Source organism: Thunnus thynnus, chromosome 21 (genome assembly GCF_963924715.1).
Source record: "Thunnus thynnus chromosome 21, fThuThy2.1, whole genome shotgun sequence".
NCBI lineage: Eukaryota > Metazoa > Chordata > Actinopteri > Scombriformes > Scombridae > Thunnus > Thunnus thynnus.
In genome coordinates, this window is record NC_089537.1 from 8,098,671 (window position 1) to 8,119,817 (window position 21,147).

The following is a 21,147-nucleotide window of genomic DNA, read 5'->3' on the forward strand; positions in this document are numbered from 1 at the left end:
ATATTTTTTTACTGTATAGCACATCGGGGTCACTCACTAAGCTGGCCCCCATAAGCTACACACAGAAAAGCATGAAGCAGTTCTAACAAATGCAAACTTCATTACCTTTTTTCATAAACTAATTCACCACACGACAAGAAGCATAACCATTACCAGCCTGTTATAAACAGTGGTTAAAGGTGCAGTGTGTAGAATTTAGTGGCAGAAATGGAATATAATATTCATAAGTATGTTTTAATTAGTGTATAAGCTGAAAATAAGAATCACTGTGTCTTCCACGGAGCCCACCATGTTGCACCGCCATGTTTCTACAGTAGTCCACAACGGACAAACCAAACACTGGCTCTAGAGAGGGCCTTTTGTTTTTTCACAAGTTTTTTGGCCACTGTAGCTTCTCCTACATGCTTAGAAGGGGAGGGTTAGAGGAGGGTAGGTGTATTCAGTTGGTTACAATCTGCAACCTCACTGCAAGATGCCACTAAATCTTACACAATGCACCTCTAAAGCAAAAATAGTTTGAGCGCTGTCCTTGGTGCTGAAGATGTCCCCCTTGGCCATTTGAATTAAATGCAAAACAAGGTCTATGCTCCAGAGCTTTTAGGTTTGACATTATTCTTGAAATCCATTGTTGGAGTAGCAAGCGGAGATCACCACAGGCAAATAATCCACCACTACCAAGACAAGACAGCTGTAAACAACTAACACTGTTACTGCTGCCGCTATTAGGTTACTCCTACTATCTGAACTCGAACATAGCAAAGATTGTTTTTTTTTACCTATAATTCCACATCCACAGCAAATAACAGACACGTTTTATTTCCTCTTAGCAAATCGCTCAGAGAAATGCCGTCTAGTGAAGTTAGACATTTTTTCCACTTTATTTTAGTTATGAGGTTCTACTTTATAGCCTCATGTACAATGTTCAAGGTGCACACACTCACGCTGACTCTCACACACATACAAAGTGACTGAAATTGATAAACAAGCAGTGAATGCACGGTAGCAGAGTTATGAATAAAATCATGTCTGGGGTTTTGCTCGTCTTAGAGGGAGAGGGCATGTCAACATTGTTGTACAGGTGCACAGGTCTTAACTTTGTTCACAAGCTGCTTTACTGAATTATTCTCCCTAAGTGCTTGCAAGCGTTGTTGAAGGAGTCGGACACACTCCAGGGCAGCGCGAACAGTAGGCCCGAAAAGAGCCTTGCTGCACATCAAGCCAAAATATGCTCCCAACAAATAACTTACTCAATAAATAATTCGAATATATTTTTCCCATACATCCCTACAACTCAGTTTTAACCCACTGTACATATAACCACGCTAATGGTAGGGCAAACACAGCTAAGCCAAATCTCGCGACATGGTCTGAAAAACCAGCAAAAACACAAGTTAATGAAAACAGCTGCACTGTATGTTTAACTTTTTATTTGAAAGTTCAGCTGAACTCCACTTCCACACAGCCCCAAATCCTCACTGGGGAGTTTATGTTATTGTTTTTGCAAAAGCTCAGTTTTTCCCATACTCACAGAAACACCAAGCTGGTGTTTTCAGATTTACACACTCTGGAGAACATTTCTGAAAAGCTCAGTTTAGACTGAACGGAGGGCTGAAACAGAGAGAGAGAAAAAGATAATTTTGGAAATTTAGTTTAGCTTAGTGTGGACGCACTTTGAGTGGTAGAGAGCAGCCGTAAAAACATTTTATGTATTACAAAAGGCTTTACTTATTCAGTTATATTAGTATTAAACAACTTAATCGTATATAAAGAGTTGTTTTTATATTAAGAGTCTCTTACTAGTTGGTTAAAACTGCATGGTATGTTTAAGTTGTACTTTGTGTATTATATTTACTATATTGCATTATATTTATTATATAGCATTATATTTAATATGTAATGAGAAAAAACATTTTTAAATAATTTTGCAATCAGATTTTTATACATTCATGCCTACGACAAAATTAATTCAACACTCTAAATTGAATGAATACTAACTGAATAAATCCTAAATACATAGTCCAGCTTACCCTGTTTTTTTCACAGTTTTAAGACAAAGTCAGCAAACTTAAAGCACATCACAGTTACATTCAAATTTGTGATCATCTTAATACCAAAATTTTGGACAATTTTGGATTTACAGTCTAAAATACCTGTTTTGATATAATGAAATTTTGGCTTTTGTGCTTTTGTTCTTCCTGCTTTCACTGTATCCAGTTTTTACAATTAGTGTCTAAATGAAATGCGCCTTTGCACCTGCACTCAAACGTATTAATATTGTATTCTGGGAATATAGATGCACACATTTAACCTCAGTTTATCAAAGGAGGGTACTTTCAGCATTATTCACAGTCATACAGGTATTCAGTCCTGTGAGCTGCCTAATACCCATTACAGTCTCGTCTGACAGATTTTACCAGATTTTTCCCGCTGGTCTGGGGGGGCGAACGAACAAAGCCACCTGCTCTAATCACTGAGCCATCACAGCAGCATGGAGTTTGAATGTATTCAATATGTACTCTGCACTGTAATTCATTGTGCCAGAATGTGACTGCGGTGTTCCTTTTTGTATGATTTGCATTCATTTCACTTAGTAATTTTGACAATTTACCATTTTTACAGGTCATATTAGGCCAATAGGGTATATTTATACCTTTGATATAGAGAGCTTCAAAGCCTTTACCACTCACTGAAACATTATTGACCATATGTCTGCCTGATATAACATTCAGACACCATGAGGAGGCTGCCTTTGATCTATCAACCGAAAACTTGTCCACACAACTTAAAGCAAATAATTAAGCAAGCACAAAGTAGGACACACTTTCACGCTCCCAATATTGAATTTTTTGAACTGGTAAAGCTTCAAATAGTTGAACAGCTCACTGGGCAAATAAAGGTTTGAATTTGTAAAAGCCACAACCTGACTGTGTGACAGAGGCTTATCTTTGAATTCTGGAAGTGCCAAAATTTCTCCATGTTTTTCACGGCTTACACTGTTGCTGTATATTTAATGAACTATAAGCTGAGCAAATAGAAATTCAAAACTAGACTAATGGGCAAGTTTTGCCATTTTTCACACTGCATTTTTAATGAAAAGCTTGAGAGGTTAATCTAAAAAAAAAACAAACAAAACAAAACAAAAAAAAAAACAGCCAATGTTCCACGAAGATTCATATGTGTTGTCATAAAACACTTCACTGAGCCCAGTTACCATGTTGCCAGAAGAGCGCTGTGCATTCGACGTAATTAGGATTTTGTTTGGCAGTGTCTCCAAAGCTTGTAGCCTCTGTAGATAATCCTAACAGGCTACACAATGTGTTTGTCTGAGCTATGGGAGAACTGTGAACTCATGCCTGAGCCTGTAAGCTGCCACAGAAGAAAATGAATGAACACCCACATTCACAACAAAGCAGACTTAAAGAGAGAGAGAAGCAGGAAGAGAAAAAAAAAAAACGGTGGCAGAAAAGGTGGCTGTTCAAGTGATGACACATAGCATGGCATCCGTTCTACCGCGGAGAGAAATGACTTCAGATCAGAGTTTGTGCAGAAAGTTTTTGTGTGGGTAAGTCAGTCCTACATTTGTCCAGCAGTTTGTAGTTTAAAACAGTTTCTCTATAGAACGCAAGAACTTTAGAGCCTTTTTCACATTCTTTATTGCAAGGTCAATTTTTTTTTCAGAATTATTCACACCTTCGGATGATTTCTGAAGGAATAGAACATTTGGAAATAAACTTATTCACTTTCTTGCTGAGAGTTAGATGAGAAGATCGATACCATTCATATAAAGGTTGACAACTAGTGTAGCGTAGGGAACAGCTAGTCTGGCTCTTTTTTTAATTCACCCATACCAACACCTCTAAAGGTCATTAATTATCACGTTATATATTGTTTGTTTAATCATTACTAAAGCCAGTGTAAAAAAAAAAAAAGATGTGGTTTTACGGCGGTTACAGTGACTTCTTGAACCGCAACTTGTTGCTGTTACACTTAAGTTATTCTACAGATTCAGAAAAACAAGATGTGTTAATTTGTGAGCTTTAAAGGCGCTGATAGACTGATTTTTATGCTAAGCTAAGCTAACGTCTCCTGGCTCCAGCTTCATATTTAACAGACTAATATGAAAGTGGCATCAGTCTTTTTATCTACTCTCAGCAAGAAAGTAAATAAGCATATTTCCCAGAATGAGTATTCCTAGTTAAATAAAATGAATAGATAGATAAAAATATCTCTGAACAAAAAAAAAGAAAAAAAAAGAAAATGTCACTTTGCTTCAACTTCAAAATAATAAATAAAAATTCAGAATCTAATTAAAAGTTAGACTTTATATAAATAAATGTCAAATAAAATGTCATTGCCTATGTAGCAGCTTTGAGCCAGCCATTCTAGTAGCTGACTAGAATTAATATAAACTCATTGATTTTCATGTAATTGTTGATGACTTTGTGAGTTTGGGGCTCATTAAAACAACAGCACAATGCAGATTCGCAGCTTAGCGCCGTCAAACTCGCATCTCTGACCTCCAAGGACCACTGCGTTTAACAGGGAACTGCCTCTCATTACTTATCCTTTATCTACTGTCTCATTATACCCTTGTTCTGTTTTTTGAATTTTTCTATTACTGTCTTTGCAATGCAAATCTGCTGCTTAAATCAGCAGCTCTGTGTATACAAAGGCAAGAAAAAAAAAATGACTCATCCTATTAGCTTTGAGAAATCTGGGCACTTGGGGAAGAAGTCAGGCTGTAAAAAGGGAAAAGGGTCTGAAGAATATTCCCATCATCCTAAATGCTGCTTCTCTTTTTTTTTTTTTTGGCAAAGTATGATTCATATGAGAGAGAGAGAGACTTCTTATAATCTTGGCAGCGCAGCATCAGGTCTGCAGTAAACTAATGTGTATGTGCTGATATGCCTTCCTGGATGGTGGATGATAGCTCATGTGTCATGACTGCAGGCCTATCACTCGCTGCGTTCCCCCCGCAGTGTGAGCCAATATGTTCAGTAGACATAGATGTGGGCATTGCCTAATGGAATCCAGTCAGCATTGCTGATACCATCACTAAGTCACACTGCCAAGCCTCGATAACACTGGGCTCTCTCCCTCTTTGGAGCTATGGCAAGTGTCCTGGAGAGCCCTGCAGGACGTTACATATTAATACTTCTCGACATTTGCTGGGTGATAAGCAGCCTGGATATAAATATTTCTTTTTATGAATCCACTTGGGCACAGCTTCCTCACAGAAGACAATCTCTGGCTATTTTCCTCTTTGTTGGACCCGTATCTGAAAACAAATGTTCTGTCCTCGGTAACCTGTGCTTCTTAAAGATACATCATCACACCAACGGAAAGCAGAATTTGGCGAGAGTATGATTCATACTGTCACTATACTGTATTATGTGGGATTGAAGGAATAGTTCTACATTTTGGGGAATTTCCTGCTGAAAATTAAAAGAGAAGATTGATATCATTCATGTGGTATCAATCTTCTCATCTCACTCTCCGCGAGAAAGTGCATGAGCATATTTCCGAAAATGTCTCTTTAATGGAAAGAGAGTCTGCTTACAGTTACTGTGAGCCACTGTCACCAGGTATGAACGTGTGTGTGTGTGTGTGAGGGTCGGTCTCTATGTGTCTGGGCGCCACAGAGCCTTGAAATCTAAATGTGAAATGCAGAGTGAAACGAATACAAACCACACGGATCTTCCTCCTCCTCACCCTCTCCGCCGAGTGAAAAATTCATGTTCTATTACCCCATCAAATATGAATTGCAGTTTATAAGATCACATTTGAAATTCCAGGTCACAGCTCATGCATTCCCAAATACTTTTGGTAACATCATCCGGGTCTATTTCGGGAGCCTCCTAACACACCAGCTGATAGGAGTAGTTTAAAAACGTATTTGTTCACATCATGAAGAGCTATCGTATGGAATAAATGTTCAGGTAAAGACTGTGACAAACAAAGCTATCGCCGTTTAAAATGCTGAAATAATGAAGCAGAGATACTATATATGGAGATATATTTAAATGTGTGCATCAGTGCTGCATGAGTTATGAGATTGCCTGATCACTTGTCACGAACTGGCATAAGGGAATGAGGCATGTGTCATATCTTGTTTAAGCAGCCTGATGCAGTGTGTTTTGGTGGATGGTTCACAGCTACTCCTCAGCCTCTCATTGCAGCTCATGTTGTTGAACGGTACCTCCCCTCCGGCTGTTAACTGACTGGGGAAGTTTCCCGCCGGATACCATGACGACGGCTGGCATCCGTGCTTTGCATCGTGGCAAATGGAGGTCATCCGAAGAGACAGCACCCTTACCTCTTACCTTCACCGGAGCTGCTGCCATGGCTACACGAGCCCAGCAGACTGTCTGAGCCCTAAGCCATCCCAGCATGCAGTTCACCACTCAGCGGGCTGGAGCCACCGACCATTCTGAACGTGCATATGCTCATGCCGGGGAATTCAGGTGCCAGGAGACAAACGCAGCATGTGCTTTGCTTCTCTTACACATCCAAGTCCTTTGGGGCTTTACGTATCCTAGTCCCTTCAGCTCAGTGTAGAAAAAAAAACACAACCACTGCCATGAACGAGTTCCACACTTCCCTCTTGGCAAGTAGCCAACAGCATGAAATGATCAAAACACATTAATCATTCATCACAAAGTAAAGATTCTATATCTCTCATGTGTGTGCATCAACAAGATATTTTAAAGTTTGATCCTCTCCAAATCCATAAAGTTACTTGCAGAATTTTAGTATTCATGTTTGTGTTTTTGTCTCAAGTTTTTCATCCATTCTTTGCTCTGCACTGGTTATATATCCATCTTCCAGTATACCATTAAAGGGGACATATCTTGTACATTTCTAGGTCTACATTTTTATTCTGGGGCTCTGCTGGAATATCTTTGCATGATTTACAGTTCAAAAAACTCCTTTTTTTATCTTATACAGGCCCTTTATGCAGCCCCTCAGTTCACCTTCTGTCTGAAACAGGTCGTTTTAGCTTTAAGGACCTCCTCCTGATGAGCCCACTCTGTTCTGATTGGTTAGCTGCAGGAAGCTGTATTTATATACCTTAACCTCAAGTTTTAATACTTTGACTATGTTTAACATAGACATCCAACATCATAACAGTATATGAATGACAGAAAATCACAAAAAGCATAATAAATCCCCTTTTAATGCTATGATTTCAGGCTTCAGACAGATATAAGATATAAAACTAGACTAATTTACGTTGCATTATTTTGATCAGGGATTATTTTATAGCATACAATGTATTTTCTCTTTCCAATTAAAGTGTACCACCTCAAACCCACTTTCATTTATGTTATTAAACTGAACTAGACAAGGCCTCACAGCACTCTTGCATGAATGGTTTTCTTTTGTGCCGTCGACAGTGTTTGACTCAGCTACTGTATGTCCTGATCTGGCTCTGAGTCTGGTGCTTGGGGCAGTAAATACCTGTGATTGGAGGGCTGTGATGGAAAAAAAAAAAAAAGAAGAAGAAGAATGAAACAGCACAGCCTCCTGCAGTTAGAGAGGACAGGTACAGAGCTGGATGAGCCTGCAGAGGATATACAGCAAAGAGAAAAATGTTCAGCTGGCAATCAAAGGCACAGGATGTAGAGAAATCGGGTACCTGGCTTTTGAAAGATTATTCCTCGTAAGAGTAGTTGTTTTCAGGCTTATTGTTTGAATTTATGTGTTCAAGTTGAAATGACATCAGAGAGATTTTAATATCAACATGTGCGTAGATGACGCAAAAAAAAAAAACATAAAAAGAAAACTGTAAAACAGAGGAATGTGCTTATACCTCATTATTGTGCCTGTTCCTCAATATTGCCTTCAGCTAATGACAGTGAGGACAGTGAAAGATGAATTGTCATTGACAGTGGAGCCAAATGGCAGCGCAAAGAATCGGGAGCGTGAATAGCAAACTGAATCAAATATTAAATTCATTCAGAGGGGGGGATAACACTGGCGGTGACAGTGTAATCAATCCACATTTTGGCCTGATCTATTGTGTAACAGCTCAGACAAAAGAGCACAAATGAAGAAAGTAGTCGATTTCTCCTCCGCTGTGAAACCCATCTCCCTTTCACTCTTTCTTTCTGTCCTCACTCATTTCTTAATGTTCCTTTGCTCCCGCTGTTCTCCTTCCTCCAGATCACTTAAACTCTATTTTCTTGTGTAACTTCAATACATTACAGTTTTGTGTGATTACATGTGGTATAGCTTCACATTTCAGAGTTATTTGCGGTAGTTTATATGTGGTACCACCACAGTGGAGAGACTGCCTGCTCAATTTCTTTCCCCGTGACAGATTTCATCCTCTGCGTATCCATCTTTCTTACCAGCTTGGGCCACATTGCTTCTGAAATAGGAAGAAAAGGTCAGAGCGTTAATGCACAAAGTGACAGCAGATACATCACCTAAATCTATGGTGACTTTTGGCAATACATCCCACACACGGACACTCAATTTTTATTGGGAGAAAACAGGAGTGATGACAGAGATTGGGAAACATACAAAGTCTCTTTGTGTCTTAAGGGGGCTTTGATTTGTTATTGTTAATGGTGTCTAACAAGAAGATAAAAGAAGTGGGGGGGAAGTCATTTTGCTAATATAACTCATATTAAAGACGAAGTATAGACTCAATTTATTTTCCATTAAATTATCATTTCGCTGATTAAAAACAGATGGTGACCAGTGTACCTCATAATGTCTTCACACCTCAAAACTGTGAGTTTGAACTATGGGACATTTCCTCTAGCAATGCATTTGCATTTTAGCTTTTACAGGGTTTTTTTTTTCACTTTTTACCCAAGGATATTATCAGAGTGTCCTGTTGTCATTTTTTGCTCCTTGTTTTAAGAACATTTAAGGAGAAATTTTCTTACCATGTGTACCCTCGTGCTGCTGTTTTCCGTTGCTTTTATCACACATTTTCCTCACCTAAATTGTGTCTTAAGTAAACATGAGAGTTCCTCCCAGTAAGTAAGAGGGCACCAATTTTGACTGGATTTTGTACAATCATGCTTTATTTTTACATTTGTCTTTCAGATTAAGGCTGATGGCAGAGTCTTGCTTTTGATTTGTCAGTTGGCTTCACCGGGTTGTGACTGACGGTTGAATATTTATCTCGGAGCCCAAAAATGTGGAAATCAGGGAGGCAGAAACTGGAAGTAAGATGCCTTTGGCTCTCGCTGTGCTCCCAAATGTGCACATTAATTTGAAACACAGTTTTTCAAAGTGTTCAAATGAACACTTCAAATGAATGAAATTTTAATATAACCCTGATATTGGCACTCTGTTGCAGCTTTGCAAAATGTGATTGATGGCAGGACTTGTTGTTTCCTCTGCCATTTTGAATTCACAGAGAGTGAATGAGCCAGAGAGGCAAACCTGACTAGTGTGGCAAAACTGATTTGATGTGAGTTATTTATTCTACAAAGTAAAATAAATATATACACAGTTTAAAGCTGCACAAATCAATGTTCTTATATTAAGAATGGAATAAATTACTATGTGCAATATGAAAGGTGGCGCATGTAGTAGAGAATTATCACCCAACTCTGCAAGTCTTCTCATGGTCTTTCAGGTCATTGTTAAAGTTTTGCAGCCACAGCTTTGCTCCTCTCCAGATAAACTCTATGTACTCTGCCTGCCAACTGCACCAAATAAAGCACTTAGCAGCTAAAGAGACACACATTTTTCATAGGAGTTGGTGGAGACCAAAAGGAGAATGAATATTGGACTTAAATTTGCTAGGTGGACAGAAACTGTACTCAGAAAAAAAAGCTAATATTGTTCATGTCTGCTGGATGTGTAAAAAAGTTCACCACATCAACTTACTTAGTTCTTGGTGATGATATATGTCTATACGTGTCTAACATGTAGTAATATAATGTTTACAGATTGCTGCGCTGCCTCCTAGTGGACAAAAAATAAATGAATGCAGGTTTAAATACACTAAAATATTCTTGCATATTAAGATAAAATAGAACATAGTTGAAAAATAATAATTAACAAAGGTGCAAAGTACATGGTGCAATGTATGAATGAAAAGTTCATGTTCCAAATTACAAGAAATTAATTAACTGTAAAATATTAGACCTAAACTGTGTATGTAAAAAAAACCCCAAAAAAACCCCAAATGCATCTATGTTACTATATAATGTTTGAAATTACAAGTACAGAAATATATAAAGTGAAAATTAATAATTAAAGACACTGAATTGTATGATGATGTCCTGCAAGAAACTAAACCAAACTGTACAAGTGCAGATTATTGATTTAATATATGAGCCTGTTATTTTTATGGTCATTACAGTGTGGATAACCCTTAAAGGTTCAGTTAAATGTCCCGTAGATTGCAGGTTGTTGGAACCATTTGTAAAGAGGCACTTTTTTACACCCTCTGTCTCTATCACTCTTTGTCCTTGTGGGTGATTAGAATGCACCCTGGTTGTCTGTCTGCTTGCTCATTAATCACACTGTGAGAGACTGGGCCCAACACTAAATATACAGTTTGTCCTCATCTCAGCACTCCACACAAAGTGCTATTACAGCAGAAAACCACATAGGGTCATAAATGACTCATAAGCAGGGCTAATGGTTGGCTATCACTCGTTATAGAGGCCTTACTTATGCGTAAGGTGAAGAGTAACTCCCCACCATGCCTTATGAAGCAAATTTTCACCTCATGTTATTTGTTATTTGTTTGAGTATTTGTGTTTATTCCCCCCACGCAGCCAGAATACATTACTGTACATTAGCTGTAAGCTAGCGAGCAACAGTGCACCGACCATGTCTGAGGGTGCGTGTGTGTCTTTGTGTTCAGTTCAGCCTTTGACCGAAACTCACCAGGAACTCTGGTTCTTTCTGATATTTACCCCCAGTCTCTCTTCTTTTTTCCTTTCTCCTCTCCATGCACATCCATGAAGTACATTCTAGTACGTTTCCCCTCCAGTCAGCAGTCAACATGGAAAAAGAGAGACTAATTAGATAACACCCGACAGTTGAGGTCAGCACCTCCGCGGCTCGCTACTGCAGGTCGAGAAGTGAGAAAGAAGATAAATCCACTTTTTAATCCCAAAGTTTAAAAAATAAAGTCTGAGCTCTCCTCCAGCCAGTAAACGGCTCCGGATCAGAGCAGAATCCAGAGACTCCAGGTGTTTATTCCTCCAGAAGCTCCAGCTCTGCTCCCCGCTTTCTTCTCCAGATCTCCCCGGAGCTCAGCAACTGTTGGCTCCATCCGTCCTCTCTGCCTGGTCCTCTACACAAAACACTCTGCAAAACCCTGTGATACGCACAAATTTTTCACTCAAGTTGACGCGAATTTCATGTATTCGCTTCAAGTAAATAGCATCGCCTGGCACAAATTCACGTCTTTGCCTTGACTTTGTATGTAACTGCACTGTGTGAAAAATTTGCTTTGCGTTTGGTGTGAACACGCCATTACACTCATTAAAAACAAAATATTGGAGACCAACAGCAAACACTGAGTACATTACCATTACATTACAATGTTTGCAAGGATTTTTTCAGTTCCCAGCAAAAGGTTCTCAAAAAATGGGTGGTGACCCAACACCGCTTAAAAATGGATAGAATACATACACTGACTGAAACAACTGACAAATTGTTTATTTTGACAAGTAATACATATCCAGATGTTATCAGTCTTCATCTCTGCCTGAATAATTTGTCTGTCAATTAAGCCAGGAAGGCTTAAAGAGGCCGACAGCAAGTCTCTGCAGTGAGTAAATAAGAAGCAAAGATGCCCAAGACAGGACACACCACAAAGATACAACCATCAATACACAACAACTTCATCATACTATTAGGTTATTTTTAAAAGATATCCACTTCAATTGATGATATCTCTCTGATGTAACATCTGATTCAGCTATTTAGATTCAGCAATGTCGCTGGCAGATTATATCAGCTGTAGCTACATTTATCTAAGTAGGACAAAAAGGGTAGGTAGGTACTACTTTGGTATACCGATAGGCAGGTAATAAAGCAAAGGTTAGCTCCATGAGCTGATTGAAAACGTCTTGTTCTAATATAACCCTGTTATGCTTTGAAAGACAGGATCAGATTTATTGTTTGGAAAGGGAGGATGATGACCGATTGGCAAACGTAACACTATCAGATAACAAGTTGGGTTAAGGTTGCTGGAGTTCACCTTTTCCAATTAACAGCAGGACAGAGCTGTGTCTCACCTTAACTCTGATGTAGTAGCAAGGAAATGGTAGTGGGGAAATACAACACAGTGGATGTAGTAGTGGTGAACTTTTTTTTTTCTTTAAATATAACTTGGAAGCCCACAAATTATAGTTATCAAATGATATGCTACGCATTAGCCTTGGAGGTAATGCTAGGTTACTTGGTAGCTAGTTAGTCAGACACTGTTAATTATAATATTGAGAAAACTTGTTTTTTTCCCAAATGCAACTACTGAGTATTTTAAATTCCGGCACCACTCCGATATGCATGTCGGACTGGAATCTTCTCCATAGCAACAGTGGCCGAAGCTTATGGGTGTTGCACTACTCAGAACCGTCCGCCATGCCAAAATGACAAAACACTCTCAGGGTTGTTACATTATCCTTGAGAGTCCCATGTTTCTATGTTTAGTAACACTGAAGATATCCTTTTGAATATGAAATGAGATTACAGAATTGGGAAAAACACTTCTGGAACCAGCAGTCCCTCCTGCTTCATAACTATGGATATATATATATATATATATATATATATATATATATATATATATATATATATCCATAGGACAGTTGTTTGGAGAGAAAGTACAGTATTTATTCCCTGTCAGTAAGAAATTTGACATTTTCACATTTTCATCCATGCAAAAAACTGAATGAAAACTCTGCCAATGTCATCCCAAAGTTAAACTTTGTGTACACCAAATGAACTTTTTGAACTCAGAGGTCCAAAGGATGCAAATGGGGACACTTTTGTTTAATGAAAAAACATCTTCTGTAATAAGGGCAGACAGCACTTGCCCCTCTAGGCTCACTGCTACCACTAATTTTCAACTGTTTACAGACGAAGGAGAATTTGTGATTCAGAAGGGCACGTTCATCAGTCAACAGACAACACGCATCAGAAATTCAAATAAATTGGCAATATGCGTGATGTAGCCTACTTAACCGTTCAAATGCCAAGTCAAATCAGGTCTTGTGGGAGGACAGCTTGCACCAAGAACATACTTAACCAACAGATACACAATGTCCTGTGATGTCAAGGATCTGATTAAAAAAAAAAGAGGACACTGCAATAAGGATGCCTTTTTATATTCTCCGTCCTCTAATTATTCTGCTTCAGATGGGCCTCCGCATTAAAGACCAACTGGAGGGCAGTCATTTACCTGCAACGTAAACTCATACGGCATTATTGCTGCATGATTCACAGGAAAACATAATGAGGTTGGAGCGGCCGCTTCCCTAATGGAATCCAAACAAACCCTGTTTTTTTTTTTAGATATTGTTTTCTGTTTAAGGACTTACCAACTATCTGTGTGTGCGTGGATTGTTCTGCATGTTTAGCATCACATTCAGAATATGAAATACATCCACACAACACCAATTATCTTGAAAATAAATGTCTTCTACCACAACTGCAAGCTTTAATTCGACGCAGCTTTAAGATTCATCCTGTTCTCTCGGGAGAAGGGGATGAGTGCGAGAGCTCCACAGGGAAATCTGACAGTTGTGACCCCTTAAAGGAGCGCTCCACTGATTTTTACGTGTCAACGTCACTTTTCTCATCATAGGGAGTACTGCACGGCCTGTGAAAACAGTTGTGCAATTACTTCTTTGGCTCTGGGGGAGTTTTGCCAAGTGATATCTTTTGAGTAATAACAAATTAGGCTCTGAGACTTCATATAGGTAATAAAAACGCTGCTCTATAAAGTTATGTTGTGGAGTTTGAAAGATGTTGGTGTTTACCAGGAAGGGACGGTCAAATGAAAGACGCTGTGAAGTTGAATTATGGGCAGTGTAGGATGTAGTATTTTTGGAGCTTCACCCTCAGGCTCTGATGCATCAATTTTGACCAATATTTGGTTTAATTTGTCTCTTGAGTACCCTAAATTTGTGGAAGTGCAATAGTAAATAGTTGAAGTCAGCAGTATAACAAAGTCCTTGTTGTGGAAGTCACAAGTCTTACCTCAAGTACTTTGAATCTGAATAAAAATGATATTAAATATACTCTTTTTATGCTTTTTTTAACTCATGTATTACTGATAATACTAAGACACAGCTGTGCAATGACATCTGTTTTATTTCTGAAATAAATACTTAGCTTTTATGTCTTTCCTGTTGGTTACTCATGTATATGCATATACTATATGTAAAGGCTATATGTATGTAAATTCTTTGATTATTTTTGAGCTGACTGATAGCTGAGACATTGGTAAGTATGTATTTAAATTTCCTAGCTGGCATATTCACTAAAAAGTGTCACTCATCATCACTTTTTGTGTATTTTCCCCCCCACTCATCATAACCACACAACAAACTGGTTTTATTTGTTCATTCTGATGGCTTCAAGACTCTGTTGGGTGAGTTTTCCCTCCAGGTAAATGTGCTTCCTTGGTGCGAAGTAGTATGTTTTTCTCTGACAGGCTGTTTGCTCAGGAAGATGTCAGTGGTTCATCTGTAGCATATTCACTTGGAAAGAACACTTAAAACTCAACATGGGAATTGTTGGTTTCCACAGCCGCTGGGAGAACAAGCTGCAGAACAACATGTACAGTATATGCTACATCTTCCAGTGCAGTATCAAGGCTTTACAGTACGGCAAACTGCTGAGCACAGACCGTGCTGTATTTTAGCAAAGGCGTCATCTACAGAACAAGCAATGAATCATAAACAAGATGTCTTATTGACTTATCGACCTTTACACACGTCAAAGTGGTTGTCTGCTTTGTATCCATCCCCCCACGCCATTTCAATTTGAGCCACAATAATTCTCTGGATTGCAACGCTCGCATTTCACGCTTGATTTCATATTTCTCTCCACATTTGTGGAAAAGCAGTTGTGTTTGCTTAGGCACATTTAAGTTAATGGCTCTGGAGATTGTTTTTCCATGGCTTGGACAGCCATAAGGCGTGGGAAGTTGCGTTATAAAACAGTTGTACCCTTTGTCACAGATCATCTAGCTTCATTTCACCTTGGACATATCAGATTTGTATGGCATAAAGCCATAATTGATTTACTTACAGAACAATATTACACTGTCCATTGTACAAATATTATTTACAGTGAATATAAATATGAATAAACTTTATGAGGACAGAGAAGTATAAAACTACAGAAATAAGAGCCATGCAGAAAAGGTTCAAACAGTGATTGATAAACTGTAAACACCTCATGGAAAATCTGTAGGTGAATTAGTCAAAACGTTTAGAAAAGAGAAGAAAAATGGTGAAATAATTACATTTATCAAGAAAAACAAGTCTCAAAAATGATGTGACAAATCATCACATCACATCAATGATAATATACCAGCTCTTTCCTTGAGTGAGTGGTCGGGCTGTCACTCTACAATTTGAAAAAATGGGAACAATTAAAGCTCGACTATGTATCTTCTGAAAAGGGGGAATAAAACAATCTTCCTCTTGCAAATGAAAAGTTAAATTTATAAGCAATAAAACACACCTGTGCTCTACTTATGCAACAGTTAAAGCTCATTCAGATCCCCTAATGATGATGTCTTTGGGAGCATCCCAATTCCGCTAATTGCATCCACGTTTCCTTGGATCTTAGTCCCTTTCAGTCTCCATCATGATGGCGTACCACAACAATTTACAGGTCTACAGTCTCTCTTTAACTATTCACTCTGAAATGATCTGCTTAAATTCCAAACTCACATTATGTGACAAAAATACATCAGCACAAAACATTTGAACAGAGCGTCAACTCTACAACATAAATTAGGATTATGCTTCATGTGTTGCATTTGAAATAATAGGATGCATGTGTGTGATTTATGTATTAGTTTGTTTAAGTAAGTAAGTAAGTAAAATATCACAACCTCTTGACTTTGTACTAAAGTTCCTTACAATGTACAATGTAGTACAATTTCAAGAGGTTGTGATATGTAGCACAACAAGCTAACAAAGCTCTATAAACTGAACCACATTCCTGCACATGCTCAGTGGCATCTGCCATACACAGAACTACTCTCTGGAGACTAAAAACGTGATTGCTGTCATTACTCTTTGGAGCTGTTTCTAAACAAACTAACGTGACCGTAATCTTTGTCGTGAAGGAACGTGTCACCTAGTGCAACAGTGTGACTCACTGACATGTTTTTGATAGTTTTTGGACAGCAACAAGGTTCTGCGGCACAGAGGAGTAAAATATATCAGAGTTTGGATACACACACAATACTTGTAGGTAGATCAGTTCATTGTTGGTTTGGCTCTGCACATGTGATTTGTTGACAATAAGAAAAATAGAGATAATCACCAGTCGTATCCTTTAACAAACCACAGGACATCTACTTTGTGTTGACCAAAATATGTCTTTGTGCGTAGACACCGAGAGAGAAGTAGGCTGCACTTAACACCATCTTAAAGCTTAACAAGACCATCCTCCTGGTTCATTAATATTCTTTTCATGCTCTCGAAAAGCGCAAACAGCTCTCCAGTGCAAACACCTAACGACAGGGTCCACAAACTGTGTTAAAACTGCACAAATGTTTGTCTGTTTAAGCTTCACACAGTCAAACTTTTTTAAAGAATTAATGCTCTCCAACAACTTTTAGCTCTATTGTGCCCTTCCAAAGAAAGTCTGGGGTTCAAAGACAGTCGTGCAGATTGACAGGGCTAAATTTACTTCTATGACTTACTGGAATCTGACCTTACATATCAAAGGTAAGGTGTAAAGAGAGGTTGAGCATGACATCGATGGGTCACATCTGCTGTAAATGATTGGAGCGCCCTTTGTCTCCATGGTTGGAGTTAATGGGGATGTCAGGAAGAATGTGAGGCCACGTCTCACAGCGGAAGAGAGAAAAACACAGATGAACATGTGCATACGGTAGGAGTAACACATTTGTGTTTGTCGTTTGTGTAAAATACAGCTGATCTTCCTCTTCAGAAAAGCTCTAAAAGAGACAAAGCAGATGAGAAATCAGCAGTTTTACAGCACACGTGGCTATCGATGGCCTTATTGATCGGCCTTGCGGACCAAACAAGTGACCTTTCGGTAATGTGATGGTTTCACTAACCATTGGCCGTCTCTGCCACCCGTGTGTGACAACAGCACAATAAAGGTCAGTGCAGCGTAACCTTTGGGCAGTGTGTCACCTTGCTGAACACACAGACACTGATACAGAGAAGCAGGGTGGAAAAGCTGCCCTTTAACACTCCATTGTGATTGATCTGCTCTGAAGGCTTTACTCTCTTCATTCAGTGAATATTAAGTAAATCACTATCTCTGAAATTACACAGTTAATGCGCTGTCCTTAAAAAGAAACCGCTCATTAAGAGAGATTAACACTCTGTAATGTAGTCACGTTAATGGTTGGTTTTCTACCTGAGCTTAAATAATATGCCGCGGGCGTAATTACTGACACTATGAAAGTTTTGCTGTGCGTGCATGTGGAAGACTGCACAACTATTGTTTCACTGCCACTACTTTTAGATTTCATATTTTAATTAAAAACTACTTTGAACGCAGCCCCGGGAGGGAATCACTCAGAAATAAAACCGAAAATTGTAAACAAAACATTATCTAAAAATGTCAGCTGCATACATTTCCTCTCTCTTTTCTGTCTCACTCGCTTTAAACATACACACACACACACACACACACGTACACACACACAAAAAGAAAACAAGGTTTGACCAGAGGCCATTAAACAGCCATTAGTTCAGCTGACTCACCTCTTCAAGGAACAGTATGGCCTAAGGTGCAGTGATGCACTGTGGGTCACATTATGGTTCAGTTACTGCAAAATCTCAAAGGTTAATTCAAAGTCAGCACTTTAATTCTTCAATAAATCATCCTTAAGTCCTAATTATTTTTCCTCCTGCATTTAACTGTCAACAGTTAGCACAAGTAGCGCCTCTTCCTGCCCTCGAGCCACCTTGGGACAGTGCGGAGGACTAATGAGTTAACAAGCTCAAGTCTAGGTAAGTCTCTGATTAGCCAAATATGATAAGCTTGTGGATCATAATGAAATTGGCTGCATCTCATTTTCAGTAAGAGCCAGCAGCTAAGGAAGTTAAATAAAGTCTTCAGCCCTCTGCCGGTTCCCTCGTGCATTGAAGCGAGTAAAAATGAATTCCCTGTCTGCTCTGCTTGTCAGACACATTTATTAACGGACATGTGTCGATATTTATGGGCTTGGGTTCAAGGATGAAAGGTATATCTTGGTCATAATTTTCAGTTTTGCAAGGTTTATGAAATCTAGTTGATGGACTGAGATGCTTCTGATTTTTTTCTCAGCCCTCTCTCTCTAGTCCTTTAGCGCCACGCTGTGTCTCAAACGGGCGGTACAGTTGCTAGAGACCGTGTGGGTGCGTGCAGAGAGCTGCAGTGTGCATGTGTGTAAAGTTAAGTGCGTGTGGCATGTTGCTGATCCCTCTGTTTTTCAGAGGGATACGGTTAGTTATTGGTCGGGGAATTAATCTAGACAATTTAAGGCCCTCTAAGTGTAGTAATAGAAATATGTGTGTGTGTATGTGTGTGTGAGTGACAGAAAGTAGGAGAATCAGAGGGCTCAGTAAACACCGCCATGCACCAGAAAAGAGGGATCATGCTGTGAGGAGCTTTTTTGTCTCCCTGCCAATTTTCCCGTCAGCCTAGTTGTTGTGTGTCCTTCCCTGCAACTGTGTTTACCATCAACCTCAAGGAAACTATTCATTCCGTCTGCATTAATGTTTGTTTTTAATCCTGTCTGATATTTCATAAGTAGCTGTTTTCTCTTAAAAACACAGGGGGAAAAAAAATGGGGGGATGTTTTCAGGGTCCACAAAGCAAAAGCAATCCTGTTCCCACCATATTCCCACTCCAGGATGCTTTTCCCACTGACCCCTTACCCTGTGGAAAAGCAGACACAGGCTTGCAGTATATGGGGAACTCACAATTGTCATTTTCTGGACAATACAAGGAGTTTTTTAGTCTTTCTTGTATTGTTGATGCATACATTTTAGAAAGGGAAGATAATTTCTGTTGGAAATTGGTGTTGCACTGCTATAAGCTGGTCAGCAGTTACATCCTGATGATAATAAAGAATCATTCAGGCACTTGAGTGACCTGGTTTATCCATCCAAGTGTCCTACATACTGTGTAATGTATGTAAGCATGTATGTTGTTTAAGAGGGAATGAGGGTGTGGGGTGACGGAGCCTCCTCCCGCCCTCTGGAACTCTCTCCCCATGGACATTAAATGCTCTGTGACCCTAGTTTTAAAAAAAAAAGCTCTTAAAACTCACCCTTTTAAAGCCACTTTCAACAAATGCTCAGCTTTTACAGCTTTTACTTTTAAATGAGACTTTTTTGTCTTTTCTTCTATTTCACTGCCTTTGTTTTCTACTTTTAACAGCGCCTTTCCTGCTGTTCCTTTGTTGTAACTTCTTGCCGATTCATTCATCTATGAAAAGCGGTAAGGGTGATTATTATTATTATTAGGGTTGCATGATTTTACAAAGGTTTTATTCCTTGTTTATTCTTATTGTTTATCATTTATTCTGTCAGGATTCATAGAAATAGCCTTTTCTTTTGCTTACCTGACAGGAAGTCACGTGACTATAGGTCATCAGCTCACCTGCTGTTCACTGTGCAACTCTGTGTGGTTTTGAACTGATGAAAGCTTGAGGTCTGCTGAAATACTTGAACCCTCTTGAGAGACATTTGCTGGAATGTAGGTCACATGACATTTGTGGCATGTAGTTTCACTTAAATATCGCCACACACTGGGAAGTGTGGTGTTTTTGGCTGGTGAACCCTTCAATTGAGGCAACATTACTCCTTAATGCGGCTGTGAGTAAAGAGCAGTACAACCCAAGAGGCATTTTTTCATCTCAGATTGTTTCATATAAATGATTTTTTAGAGGCTCAGGGATGTGAACACATTCAAAACTTCACAAGAAAAAGCAGAAATTAGAGCAAAGTTGTAAAAAATAAATATGATTTTGTGTAAATGAAATATATATTTTTCCTTTCTTACCATTCTCATCATATTGTGACCCCTCAGATTTGTCAAGGGACCCCAGTGGGAGTCCTGGCACCTAGGTTGAGAACCTACTAAATTAGATGCAAGGGAAACTTGTCATCTTAAAATCTGTATTATAGCCCTATTTGGATCAATTTAAAATGCAAAAAGTGGTGTTTTGGCTCAAAGCTACAGTGCATGTCCTCCATAAGTACCTTGCCTTCCTAACGCTGCCTCTTCTTTTCTTCTTCTCTTTAAATATTCACTGTTGTTACAGTCACTCACCAAAAATATGATGCTGCCAGTCTCGCTGAAGCTCCCATAAATTTCCAGCAATCCATCATTCACGCCGTATTAATCACAGACTAGCTGCCATCCGCGTCCTGAATTAGCTTTGCAAGAACGGAACCCCTCTGAGATAATAACTTTTTCATCACCGGCGATGTGACGTGACAAATTCAGATGTGGATATAATGGGTAAAACAAAGGACAGATGTGTGTGGAATGTGTCTCAACGTTTTAGCATGCAGAATAGCATTCGGCGGACGTCGCTTCTGCCGTTTGCGGGTTATTGTGTATCACAAACAAAACCATATGTTTTATAACCCTCCTGTTCTGTGAAGCTTTACCTTTGACTTATAGCATTATGCAGCCTTTAATATCTGTTTAAATGGCAGTTGCCAATATTTAAATAGTTTCTGTTGAGTCTTTGCACTTGGATCTGGAGTGAAATGTTGACATTGAGGAGCAAGAAGTTATGATTTTTAATTAGTGATTCAATTCTGACTAATAATCTACAATCAGATACGTTTTTACATAGGTTTGCATGTTGATGTACATTATTACATGTTTAAATTGAACTGGTATTTCCCTGATTTGATGCTTTATACACCTGAGACAAATCACCATTTTTTTCTCTGGCAAAATCATTTTAACTGAACACCGTGTGCAAGA

General features: G+C 38.9%; 1 long non-coding RNA gene across 1 annotated transcript; it reads left to right on the forward strand.

Moving 5' to 3' along the window:
• Positions 1–5,524: 5,524 nt before the first annotated feature.
• On the forward strand, positions 5,525–7,510 carry LOC137173171 (uncharacterized). Its single transcript, XR_010925119.1, has 2 exons — positions 5,525–6,464; positions 6,949–7,510. It is a non-coding gene; the product is annotated as an uncharacterized lncRNA (long non-coding RNA).
• Positions 7,511–21,147: the final 13,637 nt, after the last annotated feature.